We start from the raw sequence: 19930 nt of genomic DNA on the forward strand, positions 1-19930 counted from the left end.
CTCAGACCGATTCGCACATCGGGATCCCAGAGTCCTTTCCAAACCATCACACCGACCGCCTCTCTATTAGCTGTGCTGACAGGGGAGTGCTGGTCCATGCTCCCAGCGCAGCCACTAAGCCTAGCTTGGCTGTGGAATTCACGGTAGGACTTGAGAGTCGATTTGCAGAAAATCTTCAATCCTAATGATATTTGTTCTGACTGATATTAGGATGGGTGAGTTCTGTGAATGCTGGCAAGCCAGCAGGACTATGACTAGATGTTATTCTGTATTGGAAAATTGGTCTTTAATGAAAAGGTCACCGCTGATGATACACAAAATCAGAGAGGCACAGGATTATTTGTACTCGAGCTTAGGTCCACAAATGCCATCTTTTGATTTATTCTTCCCACCTTGAAAGCTATAAATCATTTACTTTTCCATTTGTCTATGAAATACTAGGTGTGGAAATCAACTGCAGTCAACCTATAAATCCTAAAAACCCATCATGCCCCATTTTCCCCAACCTTAGGAAAAAAGTACAGGGTCAGGTGCCTTAATATATTTTACCTTAAAGTAGATTATATATACTTAATATATAAAATTCATAAATCCACATGAACACATAAAATATATGCAGCTGATATATTTATATGCATTTTAAAGTATGCTTTATATATCCCATACATTTTATCTCCTTGCAATCCTCGGAGGGAGACATGGTTATCCTCATTTTTATAGATGGAAAAACAAGAAATTAGGTAACTTCCCCAAGATCACACTATCTTGATACAGTTAATAGAAACCAACTATGACTCTGTGAGCAGAGAATGGGTTTAACAAAACAGATCTGGGCCATTCACAGGATCCCTGGCAGGGCTGGAGAAACAGGCCTAGAGACCATGTGGTCAAGAATGACACCATGGAAGCCCACCTCCTGATGTCCTGGGCCCGGGCCCAGACTTTGAGATGTGTCCTGCTCAGGACCTCAGAGAGTGCCTTAGTCATAGCAGTTTTGGGAACATGGTGAAGCTGTGCTGCTATCCTTTTCAGACGGTCACTGCAGTCTCTTCTTCTTTGGCTTTTTTATTTATTTATTTTTTTTTAGCGTCGATTTGACTGACTCAAGGCAAACCCCTGTGTGTCAGAGAAGACCTGCACTCCACAGGGTTTCCAGTGGCTGAGCTTGGGGTAGATCACCAGGCCTTTCTTCTGAGGTGCCTCTGTCCTATCAGTTAGCAGCCGAGCGCCTTAGCCATTTGCACCACCTGGGAGCGCCTCTGCTTCCATTTCCACCGTTGGACAGGTAGCTCTGGAGCTGCCTTTGGACAGGAGCCCTGGTCATGTGCCTGGAACCCTACTGCAAGGGCATCTGGGAAAGGACTTTCATCTCCTGCCATGTTAGGGGATCTTAGAACTCCAGACAGCCAGTAAGAATGACAGATGTCCTGTGTGTTACACATCTAGGGTATGGTAGAACTGGGGTTTGGCCCTGAGTCTATCTCAACACAAAGCTTCTTTATTTACTTGACTGCATGCAGGTGGTTGGAGGAAGCCAGCAGCCCCTGAGCACCTGGTTGACAGGGTGTTCAAGTTCTTGGCTAATCCTGACTGGGCTCAGGCTACTGGAAACCTTTGATTTGAAAGGAAAATATGGGCCTAAATCAATGGAGAAAATGGGGCTCAAACATTAATTTTGAAACTTGAGAAAGTTCAAGGTTATAATCTAGTGAATTGTTATAAGACCACTACAGTACGATCCACAGATGATTGGGGGGGGGGAAATGCTGGTGGAGGAGAACTGAGAGTTTTGTGACAAAGCGGGACACTGCAAGCCTTCCTTAATGAAAAGGGATCCACAGAGCAACTGCTTAAATGCTTTTAATTTTTTCAATTACACAAGTGATGCATGAACATGTATTTTCAAAGATTTAATCTTACAAGTAGGTCTCAAGCTGTTTTGACTGTTACCAGCAATCCCTAGAGGAAGTCCCCTGTATGGGAAGCCGCTACTCTTAAGAGCTTGGTGTAGATCCTTCTAGAACTTTTTCCTCTGCATTTCCACCCATAGATTTGTATCCTAGTATGTGTTTAGTGTGTTTAGTGTGGGTGTGTTTCACTCAGTGTTATGACTTAGAGACCTTTCTGTGTTAGGACATAACAGACCTACCTGAGGATTTTAGACACTGCCTAGTATTACCTAACATGACCATGCAACAGCTGGCTTTGAAAACCCCCTGTGGACAAGCATTGGCAGGTTTTTGCTACGACAAATGGCATTCTAGTGATCATCCTTGAGCACATGTCTGTGTAACCCTGTTAGTCCAGGGAAGCTATGGAGAAGCGGATTTACTGAATCCTGGGGGTTACACCTTTCACCATTAATAAAAAAAGCAAACCTCACTGTTGTCGTCATTTCCGACTCATAGCGACCCCTCCTTGGGTTTCTGGGGTGGTATCTCTACGGAAGTAGATTGCCCAACCTTCCTTCCAAGGAGTGGCTAGTAGGTTTGAACCAGCAGACTTCTGGTTAACAGTCAAATGCCTTAGGCACTATGCCACCAATCTCACTGTCATCGAGTCAGATCCAACTCATAGTGACCTCTCCTTGGGTTTCCAAGTTGGTATCCCTACAGAAATAGATTGCCCAATACTGGCAAATTGCCCTTGACAGTGCCTGAACCACATTCTTCTTCCACTGCAGTGTTTGAAAGTATCCGTTTCCCCACATCAGTAACATTAGCAAACTTCCTGATTTTTGTGTATGTGAAGTGCTTTTTAATTTGCATGTCCTTGAACATTGGTGAAGAAGCCGTGGTGGCACAGTGGTTAAAGTGCTCAGCTGCTAACTGAAAGGTTAGTGATTTGAACCCACTTTGTGCTCTGTGGGAGAAAGGTGTACTTTCCTAAGGATTACAGTCTTGGAAACCCTATGTGGCAGTTCTACTCTGTCCTCTAGTGGCACTGAGAATCAGAATCGACTCCATGGCAGGGGTTTGGTATTTTGGTTTGAACATTATTGATGAACATCTTTTTGTGTATGTGTTGGCTATTTGTGCTTTTGTTTTCCTATATAGCCCATTCTTTTTTTTTTTTTTTTTAAATTGTGCTTTAGGTGCAAATTTACAGAGCAGAATTTGTTTTACATTCAACATTTTGTGCATATTTGGTTTCTCTCTCCAGTTACCATCCCCAATCCTAACCTACTCTCCTCCGCTTCCTTCCCTGTAACCGCCCCCCCCCCGCAACACCTGTGCCCTTCTTAGTTTTGCACTCCTGTCTGTCCAGCTTTTCCTCCGTGTGACTGTTGCTCCTCTGGTGCCCCATGGTCGATTGCTCCAAGGGATATATCTCTGTAGAATAGGTTGGTGCATCCCCCTGGGTTAAGTGTTCTGCATGTGAGTTGGGTTGAGAGTTGGGTTGGGTTGAGAGTCAGCTCTTGAGAGTGAGTTTTATCCCAGATCCAATGTGTATCCAGGGTCATAGTCTTGGGGGTCCCACCAGAGTCCATCTGACCAGTAATTCTGGTCATTATTGTGTTTTCAGATTTTGTTCCACATTTTTCCTGCCATTCTATCCAGGATCTCCAGTTTTGATTCCTTCCCGAGCAGTTGGCATTGGCATCTGAGCACCATGTACTTCTTCTGGTCTCAGGTCCATCCTATTCTAGGGCTGGTTGTTTCCAAATGCCCTTGGTTTTCTTCACTCTTCTTCGCTTCTGATGAGAGGAGACCATTAGCTGCATATTAGACAGCCACTTGAAAGCTTTTAAGACCCCAGTCGCTACTCACCAAAGTAGGTTGTGGAACAAGACTTTGATGTATTTTGTTGTCCTAATTGAGTTAGGTGTCCCCCAGTACTATGGTCCTGCATAGTTATATGGCCCATTCTTATTCTTTCTCATTAATATCCTATTGTATTTCATTTGTAGATTTCTAATGTTTAACATAATTAGTGTTATTAAACAACTTCCCAAATACCATGAAATGATGCAATCATCGCAACCTCTAACCTAAGCATGACTTTGCCCTGGTTCTTGAATGATGTGAGCTCTAAAGCAAAGTATTAGGCCTTTTATAGAAAAATCAGGCCACAGTCACTTTTGCTAACAGAGAGTTGTTCTAGCACATGAGATCAGAGACCTCAGGCCACCTTGGAAGTAATGGAAGTTCCTTCCAGCACTGTACTTCTAGTTGGTCCTAGAGTTCTAGTACCGTAGGGCTAGGATGGCCCTCCAAGAGTGAGGCTGTGGTGGTCTTGGTTAATTTTAACCATCACTACTGATTGACCAGTAGTGATGGTTAAAATTAACCAAGCTCTGGTAGCATAGTGCCTAAGGCACTTGACTGCTCACCAGAAGGCTGGCGGTTCAAACCCACCAGCCACTCCTCGGAAGGAAGGTTGGGCAATCCTACTTCCGTAGTGATACTGCCTCGGAAACCCAAGGAGGGGTCGCTATGAGTCGGGGCCGACTCGATGGCAAACAACAACAACAACAACTGATTGACCATGATAAGCCTAATTCAACAAACATGTCCTCTGCTATGTGCTTCTTTCAGGAAGTAGTCACTAAAGTTTGAAAATCCAAAGGCCTTAGATAAATGTCTAGATTCCTGGCTTCTCTTGAGAAACAGTAGACCTGGGTACACTGCATCTTTTAGGAGAGGCGTGTGCTCTCTAGTTCACTATAATCTCTGCTTACTTGACTCCTGAAGACATTTGAATCTGCACCCTCCATTTTACAATAAGGAGCCCCAGTGGTGCAATGGTTAAAGCACTTGGCTGCTAACCAGGAGGCTGGCCGTTTGCACCCATCAGCCACTCAGTGGGACATAGATGTGGCATTCTGCTTCCATAAAGACCTACAACCTCTGGAAGCCTATGAGTCAGTACTACTCTGCTCTGTTGTTGGCTGCTGACAAGTTTGTTCTGACTCATAGTGACGCTATGTACAATAGAACAAAACACTGCCTGGTCCTGCACCATCCTCACAATTGTTACGTTTGAGCCCATACTGGAGCCACTGTGTTAATCCAGTTCAACAATTTGTTGCAATGGCCACACAGAACTCACAGACAATACTCATGATTATAGGGTTTATTAGGGAAGTAGTAGGTTACAATTCAGGATCAGAAACGACTCTGGATACAGTCCTTTGTTCAGGACAGCCTCTTCTCAGCTGTGTGTGCAGGCAGGCCTTTCTCTCTGGCCTTTGGTCCCTTAGCCCCTCAATCCCTCAGTGCAGCCTCTGCCCTGTCAGGCAAGTGTTATAAATCTTTTTGGCTCCACCAATAAGTGCCTAGGGGAACCCAGCTTCTCAGTAAGCCCTGGCCTGAAGGTGCTCAGCTCTTTTGCTCTGTGTGTTGGCACACTCACTGTAGACATCTTGCTCCATGGTCTAGGAAGTCCACTGTGTCATCTTGTGCCAGTCTCCTGCTTCTTCTGCTGCCAGCTCTTTGCTGTGGTTGCTGGCTTACACCATCTCTGGTGTTATAGCTCTCTATCTCCTGGGTCTAGAACATTCTCAGTGCAGGGATCTCAGGTCCAGAGGGCATGCTCCACTCCTAGCTTTTCTTTCTGGTGTGTAGTGGGTCCTCCCGCACACACTTATTTCTCTCTGCTTTTATCTCTTGTAAGATAGAAGGTGCCACTTAACTAATGACATGACTTGAATAAGGGTGGTAAGTGTGGTGACTAGGGTAAAGGTGGTATCTTGAATCACACCCTCTAGTAGGGTGGTGATTCAAGGTACACCCCGTCCTAATATTCCCTCATTAATGTAATGGACAACTCACTCTCAGTTGGGACCATAAATCACAGGCATAGAGGCTAGGATTTACGAAACATCACAGAATGGAGGCTAATTACGTCAGATCACAAAATGGAGGATGACTCTGTCCTATAGGGTTGCTGTAGGGTCATTATGAGTCAGAATCAACTGGACAGCAATGGGTTTGTTTTGTTTTGTTTTACTTTACAATAGATTTGGAGGTAAAAGTAAACCTGTTTTTTTAACAAAATGAAGCAGTGTGATCAGTACCAAGTGAGTAATGTCATAAGGACTTCCAGAAGAATTCCATAGAAACGGTGGAGTGGGAGGCTGGTGGTCACGAAGGTGTGCTGTAAATCAGTGGGGGTCTTGATAGGTGGGCAGACAGTGTTGCATGAGGATGGGAAAGAGTGAAGGGGGCAGTGGCCACGAAGCATGTGGAGCTTCAGGAAATGCCAAAGAGGCTGTTGGGAGAGGAGGTACAGTTCCTTGACCCACAAGTCACAGAGCCTGCTGGCATTCCACATGCTCCTGAGTGGCCTTGGAACCTCCATGGCTGAGTGGAAAACTTTGTGTTTTCATTTTTTTTCCCTGAAGACAGAGTCCCTAAATTTCTACAGATTCTTAAAAGAATTCATGACCCTAAAATGGTTGAGGATGACTGGTAGGGAGATATTGAGAGATAACATTAGAGACATGATTTGGGGACAGTCTGTGGAGGGTCTTGGATTCCAGCAGAGAAGTTGAGTCTTGATCCTGTAGGTGACAGGGAACCTTTGAAGGCAGCCTGGCAAGCAATTTGAATTCCACACGAATATTACCACAGCTACCAGGTCTCGCACACGTTTCATGTTCCTCATACTATGCTGAACTTCTAATTTTGTTTTTCTTGAGACAAAATTCACATAAAATTAATCATTTTAAAGTGAACAGTTCAGTGGCATTTAGTGCAATCGCAGTGTTGTGCACACACTGTCTAGTTCCAAACATTTTTATCACCCCAATAGAAAGCTCATTAAGCAGTGGCCCTCTGTTCCCTGCTCCCTCCAGCACCTGGTGACCACTAATCTACTTTCTGTCTTTATGGCTTTACCTGTTCTGGATTTTTCACATAAATGGAATCCTACAGTGTGTGACCTTTCGTGTCAGGCTTCTTTCTTAGCGCGTTGTTAAGGCCCATCCATGTTGTTGCAGCACTTCATTCCTTTTTCTGGCAGAGTATGAAGGGACACCAGTCCATTCTATGGATGGACACAATTGGTTTAGTCACTCATCCACTGAGGGACATTCGGGCTGTTTCAACCCCGGGGCTATTGTGAACACTGCTGTAGTAAATGACCACGCACGTGCATTTGCTTCCTGTGTTCGGTATACACATAGGAATGGAATTGCTAGGTCAGCGGTGATTCTGTGTTTAATCTTCTCACCTATAAGAGGGTGATAATTACCTCTTCCAGAGAAGAAACTACAGGTAAAACTGAGACCCAGAGAAGTTAAGTGACTTTCCTAAGCTCACAATGAGCACACAGTTGGGATTTAAACCCAAGGCTGACTGATTCCATACCCTGAGCTCTTAACCACTAAGCTACCCTGCTTCTTCTGCAGTGAGTGACTAAGAAGGGTGCTGCTTCCCTAAGTGGCAAGGAGTGAGAACTTTGGTTTTCTGGCTCAGAGAACTGTCAATTGAAAATACATAAAAGTAAATTCTTGCTGCAGGAATGTTACCCACTGGCAAAGCTGCAAAACAACTTATTGTGTGTTAAACTGTAGGGGAATCTGACCTTCAGTATCTGTGAGCACTCTTCTCACTTGTGCAGGCAGACCCCCCCTTGCCACCTGGAAGGAACAGGGAGACTTTTTCTCCCAGCCTTTCCCTCTTTGCCTGCTCTTGTGGACACCCCTCCAGTTTCTCTCCGCTTCTGAACCCCTGTCCCCTCAGGCCTGGGGGTCTCAGTTACTTCAAGTCGCCAGTAGCAGATCTGAGCAGCAAGCCAAGCAGTGGGAACTGCACAAATGCCTGCATCTCATTTGAAGCAGAAACCTCCGATGGCTGGTCAGGGAGGACTTGCAACAAGTGGTGCTCATTAGGACTGATACCACTGATGGTGGAAATGTGACATGGATCACAGGAAGTCCTGTGTGAAATCAGACCTGCTGCACCGAGGAGTCAGGCAGGAACAGGGTCTTGGCTTGGTTTCTCACAATGGAGACCAGGTAACTGCTGAAAAGCTAAACTGATCACGTGGTAGACATGGAGGCGCTAAAGTGCTGGCATCACTAGGTGTCAGACAGGCAGTAAGTCTCTGATGTACCACCCCGAGAGGCACTGTAGAGCCTGCCTGTATTCCCCAACACTTCCATTGGTGCTAAAATGGCCTCTCTCCTGGCCCGACTAGAGAAGGGCCTCTGCAGCCCCGGGCCTCCACCAGGTTCATTCAGTAGACCCCTCCAGAGACGCTAGTTACCACCCCAGGTAGACTGAATCAGAAGCTGCATCTTAACAAGGTCCCCAGGAGGTTGTTATGCACATATCTGTATGGTCCCTCAGCAGGCGTCAAACCAGACACCGGAAGCCCTGCTTGCCTAGCAGAGCACTGTGGTTGAGTGTGTGTGTGTGTGTGTGTGTGTGTGTGTGTGGTGGGGTGTTGGGTGGGGAGAAGGACAGGCTAGGGTGTAGAAGAGAAAATGGTCAGAGGAAGGTTTGATTGGAAGGTCCCCTCCCTACTTTGACCAAAATTCCCAGAGTACACCTGGGATTTCTGCAGAAGCTGCAAGAAAGGGCTGGATGGAGGGAGCAGCTGAGCAGAACACTGAATAAAGTGGAGGCTCTGACCCTGACAGGCTGGCTCATCAGGGAGGGAGGACAACACAGAGGGGACAGAATGGGCGGTGCCCTTAGCATTTGCCTGGTCATTAACACTGGGAGGAGGGAGGTTCTGTCTTCAGAGACGTCTGGGAGACAGTCAGGAGGCATGCGTGAATCACGTCTCAATACCCATGGGGAAAATGGTGCCAAGTGGCTTGTTATAGAAGTGGGTTTCCTTAATGTAATTTGGAAGGCTGTTTATACACCGGTTTGATCCCCAGCTGAGAATTTGCCTTTCCACCCCAGATACTCTGAATCCTGATCGACGTGGTAATCCTTCTAGACCCCTGGATTCTTAGGGCATCTCATGTACACACAAGAATCACCTGGGGGATGTAGTGAAACTCTCAGTTCCAATTCAGCACATCTGAGGTGGGAAGGCACACTCTGAGCAGGAGCTGTAGCTGGTGGAAGGCCGGCTCCAGACACCTGAGCAGGTAAACGGCTGGCGGTCCACCAAGGGGTGTGCTGTTGAAACACCATATTTCCGGACAAAGTCTTCATGTCTCTTGGCATGCTGAAATCTTTTGTCCATCTTATTTGAACAAAAGCTTCTGGAAGTATCCTTTCTCAGGAGAGCAATCTTTGGCCTGCTATGTTAGCTTTTTTTTTTTTTTTTTTTTACACACAGTGCTCTCAGCCAGGAAACTATTCAGTAAAATAACATGTCACATTTAAAAAGGTAATTGAAGAAAAAATTAATTAAAAAACTTTTATAGCATTATTCTGTTTTTGTTTTTAAGAATGATTAAAATCACACAAAGTCATAGATGACTGGAAAGATGTTGACTAAAATGTTAGCCATGGTTATTTCTGGAGAGTGGGATTTTGATATTTAATTCTTACTTCCTATCTCTATATTATTTTAATAATCATAAAAAATTCAGCCTTGTTTTTAGAAAGAAGGAATCAGCCAATCCTTTCACACCTCTAGGTTTAGAAAGTAACACACACCACGCTCCTTACACATGTGCCTCTTGGCTCAGTCTTAACTCCTCCTCCACTTGATCCTGCTTTTGGCAGCTGAGACCCTCAGGATAGGATACAAAAAAGAAGGGAGCTGTGGATATTAATTTAATTGAAGCCAACTGTTAGCAGTGCCTTTGAGTTTTGGAAACCATTGCTAAGGTATCTGGAAAAAAAATCTGAGCCGACATTGCAGGAAGCCCCAGTTTTTTATGGGCTCCAAGGGAAGAGCACTGAGGAGCCGTGGTGGCACAGTGGTTAAACGCTCAGCTGCTACCCCAAGGCAGTGGTTTGTGCCCACCAATGGCTCCATAGAAGGACCTGCTAATCTGCTCCTGTAGAGGTTGCAGCCTCAGAAACCCTGTGGGGGCAGTTCTCTTCTGTCCTGTAGGGCCGTGATGAGTCAGAATCGATGGCACGAAACAGCAGAGGAAAGGCAGCTCTACTCATAGAACTGCCTCTGTTAATTACCTGCACCCTATCATGGGTTGAATTGTATCCCCCAAATAGGTGTTGAAACCTTAACCCTTGTACCTGTGATGGAAGCCTGGTTACAGTTCTTTGTTGTATTAATGAGGCCACATCAGTGCACGGTGTGTCTTAAACCTGGTCACTTCTGAGTTATAAAGAGCAGATTAGACATGGATGCAGGCATAGACTAAGAAGACAGACAGCATGTGAGGACCACCAAGGGGTGTCCGGGGCTCCCAACAAGGAAGGTATCAACCGCCGAGTTTCTGACTTGGACTTTTAGCCTCCAGAACTTTGAGAAAATAAATCTGTTCTTTAAAGCACCCCACTTGTGGTATTTATGTTATAGGAGCACTAGGTAACTAAGACATTCTAGTCATCCAGACTTTAAAGGGAGCCATACTAGTGTTTACGGAGCTCTGGTGGCACAGTGCCCAAGGTGTTTGACTACTAACCAGAAGGTTGGTGGTTCAAACCTACCAGCTGCTCTGAGGAAGGAAGATGGGGCAATCTATTTCCATAAAGATTTATTGCCTCGGAAACCCCATGGGGTTGCTATGAATTGGAATTGGCAGTGAGTTTGGTTTTTTTTTTTTTTTTTTTTTTTGGTGCTAGTGTTTGACCTGGATATCAGCAACAGCAGGACCTTTTACCTAACAACCCTGGAAAGATTGAGTCTTCTATTTGCCATATTACTTGCCCAGACATCCTTGTCCATGTCACTTCCCCAGAAGTCCTTGTCCCTGCTCTTCTAGTCTTAGGAGTCACAGCAGTTGTGCTTTGCCCACGTGCCAGGGACAAATGACACTCAGTGATGGGCTGCTCATTGCCAGGCAGCCAACGAGTGATCCAACTCCAGAATCCCTTCTTTCAAGTTGGTTCTGAGGACCACGACTCATAAGTGTATGACATTAATAGTCTGTTCATAAAACTCCTAGGGGCCCACTGTCCTGGACCACTCTTGCACCACCTCCTTAGGCTCACCACATAGAAGGAGCATGTGTAGAACCCAGGCATGTCCCAAGATATGCTCAGGTTCTATAAGAGAAGGGGTAAAGTCACTATGAAAGGTATTATATGCCCTGTTGACATCCTTCCTTTGGAGGCACTTGCCTGCCTGGAGTCTGTTTGGTTTGGAAAACGCTGGCTTAACTCCATTCCATCACATATACCATCCACAAATGTCTTGATGCATTTTCAACTGTGTAATGTAAAAAAGCACTCACTGACACTAGTTAGTTGCATTTTAAATAAAAACAAACAAGTGCTTGGAGTTCTTTCTGTATACTGGGTTCTGTGGTAAACCAATGGCAAGGGTTGTGTGGTTTCATCCTCACAGTTACTTATAACGTACACACTCTTATCCTCCCATTTGACAGATGAGGAATTGAGCTGTGGAGAGGTGACATGCTTGCCAACCGGTGGATGCTGGCGTGGATGTTTAAATCCAGGCAATCTGCTCCGGAGCCCAGGCTTAGTCACTGTGCAGCACTGCCGAGTGGCTTCACTCTGCGTATTTGCTTTGGAGCCCTAGTATGGGTAGGCTTTCTCCAGCGGATGTAACTCTTGCTCTTATACCTGCTGTGACATGGTAGTGGAGGAAGGGACATGTGGTTTTAGGTGGGGGAGACTGTGTTGCCTTCTTACTCTCCTGACTTTGGAAATGTATGTTGAGATGAAGCTGCTGACTCTTGGGTTGTGAACTTCTTGGCTGAATAGAGGCCCTCCTTCTCCACCTCAGATGGCTCACGTTGGATGTGGAGTCTAAGCTAGAAGGTCACTTGTTTGTTTTGTGAAGGCTCCGAGATTTGAGGGATGGTTTATTGTTGTGGCATAACCTAGCCCTTCCTGACTGATACAATCACTGTGTGTGTTCTTTCTGGAATCTTCCTTGATAACTCAGAGAGTTATCCTGTGGATGGTTTTAGAATCTCCTTTCTTCTGAGACTCAGGCTGACTTGCAAAACAGCAATGAGGTGAATTCAGCTGCCTGGTGATGAGTTACTCTTTGGCAGAGTTCAGCTGTTTTTACTGTATTCTTCCAGCTTGTGTTTTAGATGGTTCAGACAACCTTGGCTGACCCTAGTAGATGGTGACCTTGCAGTTAGCATTAGCACACCAGTGGCGTTACCACATTTGATTGGGAAGTCCCCTGGATGCATTGCCTTGCCTGGTGATTTCTGTCTGGTCTGTGGCCACAAAGAGGATAGTGCTGGACTTTGGAATACTGGTCCTTGGCCTGTCTCCTGACCTGAACATCAGCGTGGGGAGCGGGACACCAGCAGTCTCCAGTGGAGACCGGATTTTAGCCTTAATTATTTTAGCCCTTGACAGCACAAGGAGCACATCCAAACTGATGGAAAATGGGCTTCTTCACTGAGCCGCATCTGCCCCAGATCCGTAATTTGATACAAAAGCTTCACCCAAATTGAGATTAAAATGCATTTTAGATGCTTCCTTCCATCAGAGCAGTTGGCACCAGCAGGCTTCTCTCCTTCATGCGTTCACTACAGAAATAGGGGAAAACGGCAGCCTTGCTGTTGGCGGCCGTGGAAGTAACAGCATCTCTCTGCTTGTCAGCTGCAGGCGAGAAAAAGACGTAAAATGAAACCAATTGGAGATCTAATTATCCTTTTCAAAATGACTTAATCCTGTACGTAGAGTGGTCCATTGAATCCATAAAAGACACCTTTCTTTTCTTCTTTTCTTGTTGGGTGTTTGGGCCACGGGGGGGGGGGAGGGGGCGGTTTACATTGGCATGCAGGAGATGGGGTGCCCAGTGGCTGAGTGCAGCACTTAGAGAAGGAGCTACTACCTGCCAGGCATGGTCTAGAACAACCCTCAGAAGGAACACGTTTTTTCCTGTTAATGACTCTGTGAGGCTAGTGCAGGTATTATTTCTATTTTAGGGACACTGAGGGACAGAGAGGTGAAGTAACTTGCCCAAAGACACATAGCTAGAAAGCAGCACCAGAGCTAGGCTTTGAACTTGGGGGAGTTTGACCAACAGCAAGGACTTCTGCCTGATTGATTTCTCCTATTTCTGTAGCAAATGCGTGAAAGAAAGAAGCCTGCTGGTGCCAACTGCTTTGATGGGAGGAAGCATCTAAAATGCGTTTCAATTTCAGGTCCAAGTTCAAGATCTTAATCAATATGCTACATTCTTCCCGGTCGTGTTGAAGAATCTAGGGGAGCTGGGCTTGCACAGAGAAGAAGAAATCCCCCAGTGCTCCAACTGCAACCCTAAAGCTGACAGTTACCTAGCAGTCTGCGTCTTTGTCACAGACGGACCGGGAGCAGAGAGGCAGCTGCGTTCACAGCACCCTACGGTTTGTCCTTGAATATGAAGCCACCACATTCTTATTCACAAAAGAGATCATATTATGCATATTATTCTGCTCTACCTATTTTGTTTCCTTCTGATAACATGACCCTTTAGCACTCTCCTACCAGCCAGATAGAGTTACCTCATTCTTCCGTACATCTGCCTAGTATTCGACTGTATACATTATCCATAATTTAACCAATGTGCTATTTTCGGACATTAGGCTGTTCCTGATTTTCTGTCATTAAGAACTATGATATAATGAACACACTTACATAGTCAGGTATATTTTTGTGAGTTTACTCATAGGACAAATTCCTAGCTGTGGGATAGTTGGGACAGAGGACATGTATATTTTTAATTGTAGATCTTCCTGACTCACTGTTCTGTAGAAGGGTTGCTCCAGTTCATATTCCCCCCAGAAGTGCAGGGGAAATACCTAATTCTCCATGCCCTTGCCAGTATTGTGTATCAGAAAATGAAATAATAATATTGTCCACATGGTAAGTGAAAAATGGTATTTTGTTATTGTTTTGATGCATTATGAGTGTAGTTAAGTGTCCCTTCATTACTTATTAAAACTCACTTCCATCAAGTTGATTCAGACTCATAGCGACCCCATTAGGTTTTCAAGGCTTTAAATCTTTATGGAAGCAGACTGCACCATCTTTCTTCCATGGAGCTGCTTATGGGTTTGAACCACTGACCTTAACCATGTATCATCAGAGCTCCCTTCATTACTTATTGGCTGTTGTTGTTGTTGTTATTTGCCGTCGAGTCAGATCTGGGTTTCTGAGGTGGTATCACTACAGAAGTAGATTGCGTCACCTTCCTTCCGAGGAGTGGCTAATGGGTTTGAACTGCCAGCCTTCTGGTTAGCAGTCAAGTGCCTTAGGTACTACACTACCAGTAGATGTATTTCTTTTTCTGTGAACTGCCTACTTGAATCCGTTGCCCCCCCCCTTTTCTTTTCCAACTGAGTTCTTCATATTGTTTTTCTAATTTGGAGACTCTTCATCTTTCGAAGCTCAGAGGGCTCTAAGTCTTTAGTTTATACCTGTCCTTGTGCTCTGCCTTGGAAAGAATTTGTTGAACTAATTTTCCTCCTTCTTTTCTTCCCTTTAATCTTTATTTCTGAGTATAGCGCCATGCACCCTGTGGACACAATAAACATGTGCTGATTGACTGTTTTATTTATATGATTTTTATGGCTTCTTTCCTCTGAAGAGCTCCACAGACTTTGTAGTCATTAACTCAATGACCCTCAATGCACTCTAGTGTGACAGCTATAATTACTGTTGGGGTTTTTGACACGGTGAACTAGAGGAACCAAGATTCCCCAGAACTTTCTTTGAGGACCTCAGGATTGGTACTGGGGGGGAGTTCAATCACTTCATGAGCTGTAGATCAAAAACATTGGTAGAAGGATCCTAATCAGAATGTCTGTAGGATAATGGGTAGGTGATCATAACATCAAGAAGAATTTTTCCATGCCTTCCAGTGGGGGTGGGGGGGTGGGGTCTCCCTTCTTCAACTCCTCCCAGATGGAACTCATACTGAAAAGTAGTTATGTGTGCCTGGGTTCAAATCCTAATTCCTCCACTTACCAGTTGTGTGATAATGGACAGTAATAGTAACTAATGATTATTGAACTCTTTATCTATACCGGATCAAGGGCCAAGAGTTTCTCATGCATTATCTCATAGAACCATCAGAGCAATCTCATGACATGTTGCAAGGTTAAGTAACTAGCCTGAGATGGCCTGGAACTGGTTGTTGTGAGTCAAATGGTGGCCCTCCAAGAGATAAGTTCATTTCCTAATTTCCAGAACTTGTAAATGTGATCTTATTTGGAGAAAAGATCTTTGCAGAGATAATTGAATTAAGGATCTTGAAGTGAGATCACCTGAGTTATCTGAGTGGACCCTAAATCAAAAGACTAGTGTCCTAAGAAGAGAGGATAAGGAAAACAGAGATGAAGGCCATGGGAAGACAGGCAGATATTGGAATGATGCAGCCACAAGCTAAGGAACACCTGGAGTCCCAGAAGCTATGAAGTGGCAAGGAAGGCTTCTTCTCTAGAGCTATTGGTGGGAGTGTGGTCTTGATGACACTCTGATTTCACACTTCTGGTCTCCAGAACGAAGAGAGAATAAATTTCTGCTTTTAAGCCTCTCATTTTGTGGTCATTTGTGACAGCAGCCACAAGAAACTCATGCAATGTTAAGACGGGGATTCAGACAGTCTGGATTCCAAGCTTGTACCTTGAGCTATGGCGTTGTCCAGTGGCCACTAGACTGGGCCTTTGTTTGGTTCCTGACATGTGTCACAGGAATAGTGATTGTGCCTGCCTGCCCTAGGTGTTTTTTTTTTTTTTTTTAATTGTGGTAAGTGCATATGTGACAAAACATTTTTAATTTCAACAGTCTTCACATGTAAAATACAATGACATTAATTACGTTCATCATGTTGTTCTCTCATCGCCCTGACCTATTCCCAGATGTTTTCAGTCCCCCTTAATGGAAGCAGTGTCCCCCGAGATTGAGTCCTTCCCACTTTTTGCCCACCACTGGTGCCCACTGATAAATGTTGGTTTCTATACATTTGCCTATTCTTGATGATTTACATGAGTGGGATCACACAATGTTTGCCCTTTTGTGAGTGACTGACTTCACTCAGCGTAGTGTTTTTCAGGTTCATCCACACTGTAGCATGTATCAGGACTTTGTTTCTCTTTGTGGCTGAGTAGTCCTCCACTATATGGCTGGACCACATTTTGCTTATCTACTCATCTGTTGGTGAGTATTTAAACTGTTTCCATCTTTAGGTTATTATAAATAATGCTGCAGTGAGTGCTGATGGAAAGGTATCTCTTTATGTTCCTGCTTTTAGTTCTATTGGGAACATACTTAGGAGGGGAATTGTTGTATCATATGGCAATTCTATATTTAACTTTCTGAGAAACTGCCAAACTGTGGTGTATTGAAGATTTAATGAGATCATGTGTGTAACAGGTAGAGAACAGTGTTTGCTAAACGTTAGTTCCTGTTGCTCATATGTGGTTATTTTTATTGAGTCACCTTGGGAATGGCTACTTTTACAGATCTCAGCCAATGACAGTTCATTCCCTTGTGGCCAACTCTGGTTCCATAAAGAGTGTGGTTTCCAGAATCTTGGGCTAGGGAAGTCACTCTTCTCGTTACTTGGTATTTGAGTGGGTACCCTGGTGATGTAAGTCAGTCTTATGGTGTTTTTGTTTCATGGTTACCTATAAATTAAGTATTTTGTTTTCTTTCTGTGTTTCACTCTCTGTTTTATTTACTTATTTTTAATACTAACGATACTTACAAGGAGTCCCTGGGTGACACAAATAATTAAGCACTTGATGACTAGCAAAAAGGTTGGTGGTTTGAACCCACCGAGAGGCACTTCTGAAGACAGTCTTGGTGATCTGCTTCACAAGGTCACAGCCCTGAAAACTGTATGGAGCAGTTTTATTCTGCACACATGGGACGCCATGAGACTGAATCGAAGCAACAGCACCTAACAGCAATGTCTTTGAGGAGTCCCTGGGGAGTGCAGATGGTTAATGCTCATTGCTAACTAAGAGGCTGAAGGTCATGATCAGCTTTGCGTTCCGATTCCCTGATGGAGAGTCGCAGCCACCCAGAAGCACCTTGGAAGAAAAGCCTGGTGATCTCCTTCCAAAAATTCAGCCCTTGAAAACGCTGTGGAGACAGCTGTCCTCTGCTGTGCATGACTTGAAGGCAACTGGTTTTTCTTTTGAGTATCTTTGAGGCCCCTCCTTCACTCAGCCTCTGCCTGGCCCCTTTCCTCTGCCAACAAGCCAAAGTCACATGGAAGCCTGAGCTGGGGAGAGAACTCCTGGCTTGATAGGGTGCTTTGAGTCCCTGGCAAATGTTGCCTAGACATTTAAAATCCCGAGTTCCTTAAAAAAGAATTCCATGGATCTATTTATTAGCAAGCATGGCTTTCAACAGATTTTCATGTTCCTTTTTCTTGGCAGGGTGTGCAGGGATCTCCTGCCAGTTTCTGACAGCCTTGTCGCTAGGTGTTAAGTGAAAAACATCATCAGCCTGGTCTATTGATAGGTTCAAGTGACAGTGTGTGTTGCCAATCTCAGCCAAGAATCACTGCTGACAAGTTTCCTCTCCATCACTGCACTTGTGCAGGAACATCCCTCACCCCCTTCCTTGGGACTTGAAGATGCTGTAACCATATTAAGATTGCATATATTGGCATGGTGGCCAGCAGTGGGATTGTGGAGGCATTAAGCAGAGCATGTGCTTCTGATGGGCTGTCTGGGTCGTGGCAGCCTCACCTAACTCTTTGCCAAGTGAGGCTGTCACAGCCAGTGTGCCATGTCCTCTGAGGAAAGTGATTTTTGCCACACTTGTTGATTAGTGTTTGCGGAGGCTGCCAGAAATGTTGGCCTGTTTGGGGAGGCTACCTCCTTGCGTAGAGGTCATAAGAATGATGGACTTCACCTTCCCGCTGCCACTGTCCTGGGGATAGCAGTGCACGTCCCCTAGCTCTCTCAGCCTGTAGGTCAAGAGTGTACCCCTTCTCCCTGTCCCATTAGCACATACACACCAATTCTCATCCCTCTTGCTCCCTCCACTGTGTTCTCCATCAGGAAGTCAAATGATCTTTTCAGAATGCAGAGCTGATCATGGTCAAAATGTAATGATGGAAAAAAAAAAAACATTAAAAAAAAAATGTCTGTTAGATTCCCATTAAAATTAAAAAAAAAAAAAATCCTAACATGGCCTGCCTGGTCCTGCCTGGTCCCTGCCCTCATTTGCTGCCTCATCCCCAATCATGCCCCCTCTTCCTCTCCACCTTAACTATGCCATCCTTCTGTAGGTTCCACCCATGGCCATGTCCTTCTTCTTCCTGGGACCTTACACATACCCTTCCCTACACTGTGAGTCTTATCTTCCTAGTTCATTGGTTCCCAACCTGAGCTGCATATTAGAATTAACTGTGGGGTGGGTGAGGGAGGGCACCTAAAAACACCAATGCTTGGGCCCACCATCAAGTATTTGAATTTCATTGGTCTAGAGGGAAGCCTAGGAGCTCTGGTGGCATAGTGCCTAAGGCATTTGACTGCTAAGCAGAAGGCTTGTGGTTCAAACCCATCAGCTACTCCTTGGAAGGAATATTGGGCAATAAGGAGGGGTTACTATGAGTTGGATCCAACTCGATGGCAGTGAGTTTTGTTTTTTGGTAGAGGGGGGTTTAGGAGTCAGCAGTTTAAGAGCTCCTCTGGTGACCCTAATATGCAGCCAAGGGTAGAAAACACTAACCTGGCTAATTCTCTATGCATCCTTTGGATCTCAGTTCAGTGATCCCTTCAGGGAAGGGTTTCCTGATATTCCTGTTGTTGTTTTGTTAGAGGCCATTGAGTCAGTTCCAACTCATAGAAACTCTGTGTACAACACCATGAAACGCTGCCTGGTCCTGCGCTGTCCTCACAGTCACTGCTGTGTTGCATCCCATTGTTGCAGCCACTGTGTCAGCCCATCCTACTGAGGGTCATCTTCTTCACTGACACTTTACCCAGTATGATGTTCTTCTCCAGAGACTGGTCCCTCCTGGTAACATGTCCCAAGTACACAAGAAGAAATCCTGACTAGGATAGAATATTCCTATTTTATACTGTCAATGAATCATGTACCTCATTCTCACTCATAGTACTTAAGAATCTGAATTTTACATTTAATTGTGTGATAGATTCATAGCTCTCTCCCTTGGTGGACTTTGAACTTCATGAGGGCCATGGCAGTACATCATTTTTCTCACCATTCTAACTCCGATACCATCATAGTGACTAGCACCTAACAGAGAGTCAATAAATATTGGTAAAATTAATGAATAAATCTTGGGGGCCTTCCAGGTCTAGCCAATACTATTTTTATTTTTAATACTACCACATAGCTTTTAATATTGCCTCTGGCCAAGGGCTTCTCCTTTGCTTAATCATGAGAGTTCCAACCCAATTTCTTTAGTGACCAAGGGCAATATGAAAGGGGTCAGGTGGTGGATCAGGGAGTATGAAGTGGTTTGGAGTAGAAGTAGGTGAGCCGGTATGAGTTATGGTCATAACCTATAGGGTGGGTATAGAGGTGAAGGAAGTGAATGTGGTGCAGCATTCTCAGTATAAAGATACGGCCTTCCATGAACAGCCCATGAATTGAGTATCTGGCAAATTCAGCGTTCTGACTCAGACAGTGTGTTTTTCCCCCATTTCTGGAAAGGAAATTGGTGTTTAAACTGGAAAAATGAGGATGAATGTGGTTCTGAAGGTACCGGCCTTCTTCTTGAAGATGGGTGAGAGTGTTTTACAATGTGGCGCATAACTGCATGAGTTCAGAGGTCATAAGTCAACACTGGTTATACAGCAGAGGACACAGCTTTCAGCTGAAATTGTGATCTTTTTTTCCCCCCTCATTCATGTTTTTTTTTATGCATTTTATTGAAATATAATTTATTTACAATGAAATACACAAAACTAAAGTGACATGGGTCA

The sequence above is a fragment of the Orycteropus afer genome, unplaced genomic scaffold, assembly GCF_000298275.1.
Source record: "Orycteropus afer afer isolate SDZICR_OR568_19922 unplaced genomic scaffold, OryAfe1.0 scaffold00057, whole genome shotgun sequence".
Lineage (NCBI taxonomy): Eukaryota > Metazoa > Chordata > Mammalia > Tubulidentata > Orycteropodidae > Orycteropus > Orycteropus afer.